Below are 12,378 nucleotides of genomic sequence, written 5' to 3' on the forward strand. Positions count from 1 at the left end.
TTAACGTTTATTTATTTTTGAGACAGAGAGAGACAGAGCATGAACAGGGGAGGGGCAGAGAAAGAGGGAGACACAGAATCGGAAGCAGGCTCCAGGCTCTGAGTTGTCAGCCCAGAGCTCGACGCGGGGCTCGAACTCACGGACCGCGAGATCGTGACCTGAGCCGAAGTCGGACGCTCAACCGACTGAGCCACCCAGGCGCCCCTGTTTTTGTGTTTTTTGGCTGAGGAGATGATTCTGTGCAGACAAATGTACCTGTTCAATGAATACTTACTGGGTGTCCACTCAGTGCCAGGGATTGAGTTGGCTGGTGGGTGCTGGGAACACAGCAGTGATAACACGGATATGACCGCTGCCCTCATGAAGCTAGCCCTCACCGACTGATTTACCATCAGGTGTTTGTCAGGGGGCTGGCTGGGCTCTGGGGCGCCCTTGCTAAGGCTGACCTGGCCTTCACAGGACAGAAGTTCCAGAAGTGACTCGATTTAACGACGAATCTATCTTTCCTTTTGCAGACTCGGCAGCATCGTCATAAACTTTTAGAGGGCAAGGGACTTGACTTATCCCTTTCTGCACCCCCTCCCCAGAGTTCCTGGCGTAAGCTCAGTGTTCTGTCAAGTGCCAGACTCTGGGCTCTTAGCTGGTCTGACGTACGCCGTCCTCTCCTCAGCCAAGGAGACCAAGGCCTGGCAGCGCGATTAGGAGAGAGAAAGGAATACATGTGGAGTCTGACACGTTAAGGGCCCGAAAGCTATCTTTATGCCTTGAAAAAGGGCCAACGACTCTGCCGTTCCAGTTTGCTAAGACGTTTGAAGCTGTAAAGTGCCAAATCTCAGATCCTGTTGGCATGCCTTTTAAACGAATGGTTCTCACAGACTTCTTGGTTCTGTTGTTGTTAACGGACTTGAAAAATAATTCGCAAGAGAATATGTTCAAAATCCTGGAGAAGCTTCTGAATGCCCTACATTAACTAATAGTTCTCCCATCCCCACATATGAACACTCACATCCATATACGACGTAGAGTCCATACTTGTGTTTCAAAACTCCTGTTTACTCCAAGTCAGTACGTCCCAGTCTCAGAAAACATCCATTATGCCAATGACTTATTGAGTTACAGTTCACTTATTAGATAAAATAATATAGGATGCCCAGTTAAGTTTGCATTTCAGATAGACAAGTAATTGTTTCATGTAAGTATGCCCCATGCAATTTGGGACATACTTATACTTTATTATTTGTTGTTTTATGAGATTCTAATTTCACCGGGTATCCTGTATTTTTATTTCCCAAATCGGGCAATCCTACCTGGCTTGCCATTTGCTATCCCTCGTAACCCCTAAAACACACACACACACACACACACACACACACACACACACACACACAGGGAGTACCATGCTAATTTGACAAATAAGGAAGCTGTGGCTTAGAGAGAGACAATAAGATCCTCTGGGTTACAGCTGGTACGGGGTAGAGTCAGGATCCGAAGCTAGGTCCGTCCAAACACAAAGGCCCTGTTTTCGGGCTTCCTGGGGAAAGCAGAGATTGCTATGGCTGTTTTGTTCAGATCTACAGCAAGAGTGTTAGAGTGTTACCGCGGTGAGATTAATAGACACAGCTCTTTGCCATGCTGAACCCTGGTGCCGTCTGCCCCTTCTCATCAGGTGGGTGTCATTCGGCCCTTAAGGCTCAGCCCAGAGGTCACCTTCCTGAGGAAGCTTCCCTGGCCATCCTGGGGAGAGCTGACCGCTCTGTGCCTTCATTTTGACACTTGCCCAGTGTCCGAGGACCTTCTCAAGGGCCCGTCTCCCTCAGAAGACCGGCAGGGGCCTGTGTCATTTTCTCAGTGCCCAGCATGGGGGTGGAGCCACAGGACACGCTCAGGGAGTGCCTGAGGGATGGAGTACGGCTTCTGGGCCTCAGATTTCGACACAGTCCACTCGATCATGTGTGCGGTTACCGACTGGGAACCAATGGTTCTCCTGGCTCTCTGTGAAAAATGCCGTCAGAGGACGGACACCAGAAGCTATGGCAAGAGAGCCATCCCCTCGGGGCGCCTGCGTGGCTCAGTGGGTTAAGCGTCCCACTTCGGCTCACGTCATGATCTCTCGGTTTGTGAGTTCAGCTCCAGTGCTGGGCTCTGTGCTGCCAGCTCAGAGCCTGGAGCCTGCTTCAGAGTCTGTCTCCCCCTCTCTGTCCCTCCCCTGCTCATGCTCTCTCTCTCTCTCTCTCTCAAAAATAATAAACATTTGAAAACTAAAAAAAAAAAAAAAGCCATCATCTCTTACTGTTTAACTTGGGAACAAGCCTACCAGTCACATTTCTTTTCACAGTCCCTTTTCCCTGTGCCCTTTGACATTCGTGTAACTCGTGTTATTGCACAACCAACCTGGATTATCTGAGAATGAAATCAGTCTTAGTTAACATTCAAAAATATACGGAAGGGAAGGAGGGAGAGGAAGAAAATACGAGCCTCACCTTTCCAGCTCAGCAAAGTTCAAGCCAGTCGTTTTTAAAAGTCAATTTTATGCGAAAAATGAGGTCATTTTATGTGCTAAAGATACATGTGCTTGGCATGGAAGGATGTTATTCCTTGAAGTATTTCCTTGAATATATTCCAGAGACTTTTTCTTTTTTTTTTTTTTTCTAGTCATCTAAAAGTGGATGAAAGTTCTAGTGAACACAGGGTTTCTCTATGTGTTTCCTCCTCTGTGCACAGAGCTCGTGATTTCCAAGGGCACCCAATACGATTACTGAAAAGAAATACGGTACCCTTGTCCCTTGGCTGACCAGGTCAGCATCCTGAACTGAGACTCACTTCTGTGCCAATAAAGCACCATGTCGCTGAGAACAGAAATACACACATTCCCTCTGGCTTTGGTTGTCCTCGCACATCCATGCGCACATCCACGCTCTTTTGTTGAAATAGTCCAGATAAGAATAGTTATGGGCCAAGGCCCTTTCCAAAATGACACGTAAACGCTACAAAAAGGTAGGTGTTTAAGCTAGTCAGTGTTTTAGGAATGATTGACAAACTCGTATTTTGCTAATTTTTTTAAATGTTTATTTCTAAGAAACAGAAGAGGCAGAGTGTGAGTGGGGGAGGGGCAGAGAGCGAGGGAGACACCGAATCGGAAGCGGCTCCAGGCTCTGAGCTGTCAACACAGAGCCCCGTGTGGGGCCCGAACTCACGAACCATGAGATCATGACCCGAGCCGAAGTCGGCCGCTTAACCGACCGAGCCACCCAGGCGCCCCTGATTTTGATTTCTATTGAGACAAATAGACCTAAGGGGCGACTGTTCTTTGGCGGGAATGATCCACTCAGAAGAACAGCCAAGTTGTTCTTTCACGATGAGGAACTGACGGATGCAGCCTGGTGGGCCACTCAGTGCACTGGACAGAACTCTAAGTCAGAAGGGAGTCTACCTAACGGTGGAGTCCCAAACACCACAACCACGCAGTGTGGACGGTGTCTTGGGAGCCAGACACAAGTGCGTATCCGCGAGGCGGGGCCACGGCAGGCCCGCTGCTGGCTGTTCCTCAGCAGGCGGGGGACACACACAGCGGACAGAACAGCAGCTCTGGAGTCAGACTGCCGGACTCTGCCTGCTGGCCCTACTGCTCCCCGACCTCGGACAAGGTGCTTCTGTCTGGGCCTCACCTTCCTGGTCTGTGAAATGGGAATGGGAAACGTGTCTACCCCATGGGTTCTCAGGGGGGTTAGTGAGACTGTGGGCGAGTGGCCGAGTCCAGGGCTAGCACCTTGTGGCCACAGGACATCCGTTCCTCTGGCCCGTCCTCCTTGCCCGTCGGCATGGCTGAAATCAGCGGGACAGGAAGTTGGCGCTTCAGACCTCAGCTTCCTCCACACGGATTTTCATGAACGATGCACGTCGTACGAAAGAGGAGCGGGATTTACATAGGGAGAGATGGCAGGGCCTTGGGGTTTCAAATGCCTCTCTCCTTCCCCTTCCCTCCTCTTGGCCCCCTTCCCACCTTACACCCTTGAGGGAAGAAAAAACGAACGCACAAAAAATGAGGCCAGGCAAATGCACCTCCTAAGACTTTGGTCCCCAACCCCCCGCAGACCACAGCGGGCTGGGCCGGCCCTTGTGGAAGGTCCCTCCATGTGGCCAGAGGCAGGCCGATGGTCTCTGAGCAAAGGAGCCCTTGCGTCCCCTCCCTCTCAAAGCCCAAACCCAGGGTCCTCTGGATCAGAACACTGCAAGAACACAGAAAAGGGGTGCGGGGAGACCTGGCAAGTCAGCAAAGAAGCCACCCGTTCTAAAGAGCATGTGGCCCTACCTAGCGCTCGGCTGCTCCGAGCTCTCTCAGGAGGTGAGAGCGAGCCCCGGGACTCTCAGGCTAGGTGAGCCCCATCATCCGAGGGACAGAGAGTCAGAAGACTCGAGAGCACCCACCACACCTGGCTCAGAAGGTTCCCTCGCTCAACGCATTCAGCATTTAGTTTACTGAGCCCCTAGCGTGTGGCAAGCATGCGTTCCAAATGCATAAACCCCACACACCCCAGTGTAGAAGCCAGTTTCAAAGTCAAAGAGGACACAAGCCCTTGACCCCACGCCTTTCAAACCTGGCCTCTACTCTCTCTGAGCTTAACTCCTTCCCTTGTCAAAGGCTTTTTGCCCTTTGTCCCCGACCTGTGCTGAGGCCAGGGTGTGAAGGAGGGAGGAGAAGGGGCAGAAGGGAGGTTCGAGCTTTCGAAGCTAGCAAGCATCAGGCATCGAGATGGACTTTTTGGCTGGTTGCCCTGGTTTCTTTCTTTTTTCTTTTCTAATATTTTTTTTTTTTTTTTTGAGAGAAAGAAAGAGCACAAGCAGGGGAGGGGCAGAGAGAGAGGGAGACACAGAATCCGAAGCAGCTCCAGGCTCTGAGCTGTCAACACAGAGCCCGAGGTGGGGCTCGAACTCATGAACCGTGAGATCATGACCTAAGCCAAAGTTGGACGGAGCCACCCAGGCACCCTGGTTTCACGTTCTTTACCACAGAGCTCAGAACAGGGTGTCCCAGCAGGGGTGGGGTGGGGGTGGGGTGGGGAACGGGACTGGCTCTCACAAAGCCTCTTTAGATTTGTAACTTCAGGCACAAAAGCCTCAGTTGTTCTCCCTCGGTCCCAAGTCCTCATGGACCTCTCACTGCGGTCACTGCCCTGAAGGAGAAAATCGGCACTTGCTGTGGACTGGGGAGAAAGTGGGCAGCCTTGCAGATGAACAGCCTGCACTTGTTTGCCTTGGGAAATGATTTGCCTGCTTCACGTCACAAGCAGGAAGATGTTAGCACAGGACTGGCAGAGAGCAACAGTAATCCGCTCAAGTGTGGTGAGCTGAGGTGAGGCCAAGTGCTGGAGACAATGCAAAGAGACCCGACCAGATGTTTCCTTTCCAGGCCAATCCAGATCATCGGTTATGCCAGTGCGGGTCCCAAAATGCAGCCGGAGGCACAGTGGAGAGAAAGCTGGGCCCAGGCTCGTCTGAATCGCAGCAGGACTTGGTTTGTCCAGCTGTTCCCTTAAATTGCCATTTTCTTATCCTCACCATTTCAAATTAAATCAGCTTACATTAACACGCTTATATTTTTGCCTTTGAGGTTTTGAAACTGAACGAACTCAGTTGACCAGGACCCCTTTGTGCTTAAAAAAAAACCAGAGGATGGAATTCACAGGGGAAGAAAGACCCTCCAGATCTCATGATACAAGGGCTGTCTCCCTTGTTCTATCATGAAGATACTCGCTCAGGAGCTCTCTTTGTTTTCCAGAGGAGAAAGAGGTGAGAATCACACTGCTAGGCAGATCCAGAGATCGCACCAGACCCTGATGAAGTGTTGGGGGGGTGGGGGCTCGTGGGGTCTGGAGCCGATGGCCAAGAAAGAATTCTTCAATGTTTATTTATTCTTGAGAGAGAAAGCGAGAGAGAGAGAGAGAGAGAGAGAGAGAGAGAGAGAGAGAGAGAGTTAGAGTATGAGCAGGGGAGGGGCAGAGAGCGAGGGAGACACAAAATCCCAAGCAGGCTCCAGGCTCAGAGTGGTCGACACAGAGCCCGACGCGGGGCTCGAACTCACGAACCGAAAGATTGTGACCCAAGCTGAAGTCGGACACTTATGTGACTGAGCCACCCACAGGCACCCCAAGAAAGAATTCTTGAAGACGTCTTTGGTACAAAAAGGTGATTTTATTAAAGCTTGGGGTCAGGGCCTGTGGGCAGAAAGAGCTGCACTTCAAGTATTGGGGGTGACTCTTTTAGGGAGTCAGGGGAGATAGTCAGGAGGGAGTTTCCAAATAGACTCTCGCAGGCTAAAGACTTACTGGCGGTCTAGCTATGGCCAAGCTAAGGTTGTTTTCTCCTCTAGCAAAGCATTAACATTAAGACAGTAGGGAGTTCCTGGACTTTAGGCCATTGATGGGATTGCCTTTTCCTTGTAAACGGACAGAACTCTTTTTTGTTTCTTGTCCTTTCCTGTTTTGGGGTAGGTGGGAGTGTCCAAGGAATATCACACAGATCCCATCTGATCTGCGGGGCAGGAAGGGGGGTGCTAGCTTGTGCTTCGCCCCTCAGCCTGTCTCACGCTCCCTCATCAGACCCCAGGACTGAACTTCAGTCTAGCACTCTTGTTGTCCCCAAACACAACAAAGCCTTCTCATTGTCCATGGCTGGTGCCTGAAGCTACTCTAGGAGTCAGGACCTGAGCTTGGGCTTTAATTGGCTGAAAAAAAAAAAAAAAACGTTAGCAGTTTTCTGAAAGTTTCAGGTTTTGTGGCTTTTAAAAGACTATCTCTTTAGTTTGTCTCGTTGGTAAATGAAAAGGCAACAGGTAGTTTTTGCCAGGCCCCACTTCCTTGATGGTGTGGTAACTGTGACCGTTTTTTACGACCTAAGAGCCATCTGTCACCCTAACTGATGAGGGAGCATAAGGCAAGTTGACAGGCTGCAACACTCCCCCCCTCTCCCCTGCCAGGCGGGATACACGTGATACACCCTCCAGGCTGCCCAAGAAGGAAAGGGGAAAAACAAAGGGTTAACTGATAGATCACAGTCCTGCAGGACCTGAGTCTCCATCTATTGACAAGTATCTTAGTAAATCACCAGAAACAGGCAATCTTATCAATAGCCAAATCTCCAGAAACCTATAGACGCCATTTCCTGGAGCCCCAACATCACCTGTCCACGGTGATGTGGGAACAGAGGCAGGACGGAATGGCAGATAGAACTAAATCTCCTTATACCCTGCAGCCCATTGACAAACAATTGAGGCCGGCAGAGCAAACGTTTCTCGGGGAAGGCCCTGCTGTCTCAATGCTAATGCTTTGCTGGAGGGAAAACCACCCTAGTTTTTGGCCTCCACCATCCTGGGAATCTTCTTTAGCATATGAAAATCTCACTGGAAACTTCCCCTGGATTTTACCTCCCCCCCCCCCCCCCCCCCCCGTGGCTCCTCCTGGTCCGCGGGCAGCTCTTCCTGCCAACGGGGTCCTGTCCCCGAGCTTTCATAAAATCACCTTTTTGCACCAAAGACGTCTTCAAGAATTCTTTTTTGGCCGTGCGCTCTGGACCCCGCGAACCCCACTATCGCCCCCAAAACCTCGTCACTAACTACCTACCACCTCTTCCGTCTGTTTCAGGCCTGTTGCTTGCCCTGACTATTGCTCCCAGTTTTCTGAGATTGTAAGAACCACACTAAAAAAGCTTCTTTCTCAACTGCTGCCCTTTGCTCTTTCCATAAAAGTCCACTTTTGCGTCAGAGAGGTTCTACTTTTGAAACCTTATCCAACCTGCTGTTTGTAATCATGGCAGCAACAGCTCTGGAGTCAGAAAGCAGAAACCGTGGTTCCAAGCCCGCCCCACGGCAGATGGTCCCAGTGAATGTGGACACAATCAGAGGCTGTCTGTCGGTAACATCAACCACAGAACTCAGAAGCAGGAGGGACTTTAAAGACCTCGGTCCAAAGACCTCGTTTTACAGAGAAATAAACGGAGGTTCAGAGCAGCTCAATAATTTTCCCCAGATTTGGGAGTACCCATTGGTATTAAAAATACGTACAGTACTTGAGTTTCTGGTCAAGATGGTTCAGTAAGTCCATACTTTGACATACTTCTTCTGCTTAAGTAATAATATGGTATAACATTAAAAAAAAAGGGGGGGGGGCACCTAGGTGGCTCAGTTGGTTAAGCATCCAACTTCAGCTCAGGTCATGATCTCACAGTTCGTGGGTTCAAGCCCCGTGTCAGGCTCTGTGCTAATGGCTTAGAGCCTGGAGCCTGCTTCAGACTCTGTGTCTCCCTCCCTCTCTGACCCTCCCTGCTCTCTCTTTCTCTCAAAAATAAATATTTAAAAAAATTTTTTGTTTTTTACATTTATTTTTGAGACACAGAAAGAGATAGAGCATGGGGTGGGGGAGGGGCAGAGAGAGAGAGAGAGGGAGACACAGAATCCAAAGCAGGCTCCAGGCCCTGAGCTGCCAGCACAGTGCCTGATGCGGGGCTCCAACCCACGAGCCGAAGTCAGATGCTCCACTGACTGAGCCACCCAGGTGCCCCAAAAATAAATCAACATTTTTTAAAAATTAAAAAAAAAAAAAAAAAAAGACAAGACAGGAGGTCTGAAACACAGACTACATATTCCATGAGCCGGAACAGAAGAGTAACACGGAGTAGCGAGATGGGCTGGCGCTCCCCAGGAAGGAGCAGAGGGAGCTCAGCTTGAAAGTTCTGAAATTTAATGGGGACCAAAAATGTTTCAAATGAGGTGAGAGATCAATGATTTGCTGCTTGAAAGCAGGGTCCTGGGCTTCAAAGGATGAACAAAAGTGCTGTACAGCCACTCCTGGGAGACACAGCCCGAGAGGAAGGGGTGTGCCTTGGCCCACGGAGGGACGGTGGGCCATGCTGAGGGCTAGGAGTGGCTTGGTGACACAGCCACCCCCCCAATATCACGATACGTGTGGCTTGGGACCGGGAATCTAGGTTGTGGCAACTGCAAAAACACTAGGCATGTCGAAGTGAGGACAGAAAGACTGGAAAGAGGAAAAGGCAGGCAGAAGTAAACACAAATTCCATGCTAAACAAGTGTGCCCACAACATTTCCAAAAAGAAATCTAACTAGGAAGAGAAAAATAAATACATACATAAAATAAAATCAACAGGGGGAACATGAATTCATTCAGGAGGAAATGAAAATTAATTTTAGGCCACAGGCTGACAAAGACTTAAAATAAATGTTCAGAATGGCCAAAGAGACAAACTAAAGATTAACCTTCAGTGTAAGAGAACAAAAAGAAAACATAACAAAAATATGGAAATTAAAACAGGCAGATCTGAAAAAGAACCAATTAGAAGTACTGGAAAGTATTTTTAGTCATTGAAGCTTTTAAAAAGTAGTAATGAATTAAAAAAAAACAAAACCAAAACACTTCACCAGATGGATGTGGTCAGAACATCAGTTGGAAAGCAGTATCCACAGACAAAGGGTTAAAAAAGATAAAGCAAGCAACAGCGAAGAGGCTTGGGGGATCAACTTACAGGTGAAGAGATTGAAAGGATCCAACAGAACATCTAACGGAAGTTCCAAAGTTCCAGTAGACGGGACGGAGAGAATGGCAGAGAAATAATATTTAAAGAAAGAAAAATCAAGATGGTTCCGGAACCGGAGAAAGACATGAGCTTTGAGGTCTACCCTCTCATACTGAACAAAGACAATTCCACACTTACAAGTACACTTCATCAAGGGTAAAGAGAAAAATCTAAAAGCTACCAGAGCCTACAGATTAAAACAAACAAAAAACAAAAAAAGGGCGGATAGTCCAACAAAAAAAGGGGGAAAGACTTAAACAGGCACTTCACCAAAGAAGCTGTGTAATGGCCTTTGAAAAGCAGCCCAATCTCATCAGTTACCTGAGAAATGCGAATTAAAACCAGAATGAGATAACAACCTCCCCCCCCCCCAAAATAGTTAAAGTGAAAAGATGGGCAATACCAAGCAGTATTGTCAGCCCAATGGCACTGTCACATGCTGTTGTTGGGGGTGTGGATTAGTACAACTGCTATGGAAAAATGTTTAGCAGTCACTACCAAAAGTGAACCCAGACATACCCTATGACCTAGCAATTCTGCTCCTAATGGAATCTATACAGATTTAGAAATGCATATATATGTTCACCAAAGGCACAAGAATTTTAATGACAGCACTACGCTCCTAGCCACAAACTTGAAACAACCCTAATGTCCGTCAAGAGATAAATGGGTGACTTATGGTATATTCATATAATACGATACAATCAGAGTGAATGAATCACCATTCGTGATACATGAATGAGCCTCATAACATCGTGTCGATTGAAAGAAGCCACATACTAGAACAAAATGCTTACAAAACATTTATTTGATAAAGAATCTGTATTCAGAATCTGTAAAGAATCTTTACACATTTCAATAACTAGAAGACAGACAACCCACTGTTGGGCACTTTATCAAAGAAGAGACAGGAATGGTGGTGACCCTCTAAAAGACTTGGGGGGCACCTGGGTGGCTCAGATAAGCATCCGACTCTCGGTTTTGGCTCAGGTCACCATCTTGTGGTTTGAGACCCGTGTTTGGCTCTGTGCCGAGTGTGGACCCTGTTTGGGATTCTCTCTCTCCCTTTCTCTCTGCCCCCGCCCCACTTGCACCGTCTCTGTCTCTCTCAAAATAAATACATAAAAAGTTAAAAAAATAAAAGGCTTGGGAAAGAGAATCTGAGAAGATGGCAAATGGTGGCATAATGTTTTAGCTTTCTCCGACCCGTTGACTCCCATAAAAACAGAGCAACAAAGATTATAAAACCAACAGCCCACAGACAACAGCCACAGTACAAGTTGATGAAGTAGCCCCAAGAGTTCCCCAAACTGAGAAGGGACACAGAGCCACACGGCCCATAACCATATAAGCGCCGTCTCCATGGGAACAGTGGGGTAGCTGATGGCATGGGGACTCACCCACAGGTACTCACTGAAAGTACAGCGCCAGTACCCAAATGCAGCTGGGTTACCTTCAGCTCTGAAAGGACTTGAGCAGAGGCCCCGCGAACCCCTAAACGTCAGCTGCTGGTGCTCCCTTCTAGGAGATGGCCCCACTTTGAGGAGACTCTCCTGGGAATAAAAATCCATAGAAGGTAGAACGGGAGACAAAAGAGAAGGTCCAGATGAAAATGGGGGCTGGGACTGAATCAGGAGAGCTCACGAAGTGCAAAGGACAGCCCTTGTGACCAACCCCCCATCCTGTATACCCTGCCACCGCAGCCAAGGTGCAGGAAAACGAATTAGCAGATTATAGGAAGATCCCACACGTAAGTGCACAAGCTCCCATGTGAGGTCCGTGCTGCTGGTCTGAAGGCTACACTTTAAAGTGGTAACATGATCACTGAGAGATCAACTTTTGTGTTCAGGTCCTCAGATTGGGAAACATTTTCTAGGAATGCCTGTATGGAACAGGATTCTGACATAAAACCACCCAGTAGTCACGTGGTGTGCGCTCTAACCCACATTGTTCTTGCAATGGGAATGAATCCAAGAGGCACGTTTATATGATGGAGTGGGGCAGAGATCATTGACGGGGCGTAACCTATGCAACTTGCAGTAAATTCTCACCTTTGGCACCTCCCACCCCCTTAGAATGCTGCGTCACAGATATCTGGTAAAGCATCTGCCCACTGCCGCCGCTGAGGTGTGCTCAAAGAACCTGGCTTTATGGACTCAGAGGGTAAGTCATGGGAGTGAGGCTACAAGAGTCCATGTGAATGGCTGCTTTCCTGAACGAAGCAATGGAAGGGAAAATAGTACGCAGTGGATGATCATTCCCATTATTTTGGAACTGAAATGACCTCGAATCTCCAACAGGGTCTGACTTGCTTGAAATACTACAGATACATGGAGCGCCCGGTGGCTCGGTCGGTTAGGCGTCTGACTTTGGCTCAGGTTGTGATCGCACCGTTCGTGAGTTCGAGCCCCGCACCGGGCTCTGTGCTGACGGCTCAGAGCCTGGAGCCTGCTTCCGATTCTGTGTCTCCCTCTCTCTCTGCCCCTCCCCTGCTCACACTGTGTCTCTCTCAAAAATAAACAAATTGAAATACCACAAATACAATTTTAAGGGATGGTCTGTGATGCCACAACTAACCCGCCCTTCGGAAAGCCTTCTCCACTAGGTGCGTGATGCAGTCAGCTGAGCCTGGGGAGACGGAAGGGACCCATCTGTCTTGGGAAAGGTCATCTGAAAGGCTCTGATGACATTTTGTCTCCCTTGGGCTCAGCAGTTAGAGCCAACGGCTTCAGAGAAGGATAGAGGGAGGCAGCATTTTCATTGCACTGGTGAGCAGAATTAAGAGATTCATGT

Source organism: Acinonyx jubatus, chromosome D2, assembly GCF_027475565.1.
Source record: "Acinonyx jubatus isolate Ajub_Pintada_27869175 chromosome D2, VMU_Ajub_asm_v1.0, whole genome shotgun sequence".
Taxonomy (NCBI): Eukaryota; Metazoa; Chordata; class Mammalia; order Carnivora; family Felidae; genus Acinonyx; species Acinonyx jubatus.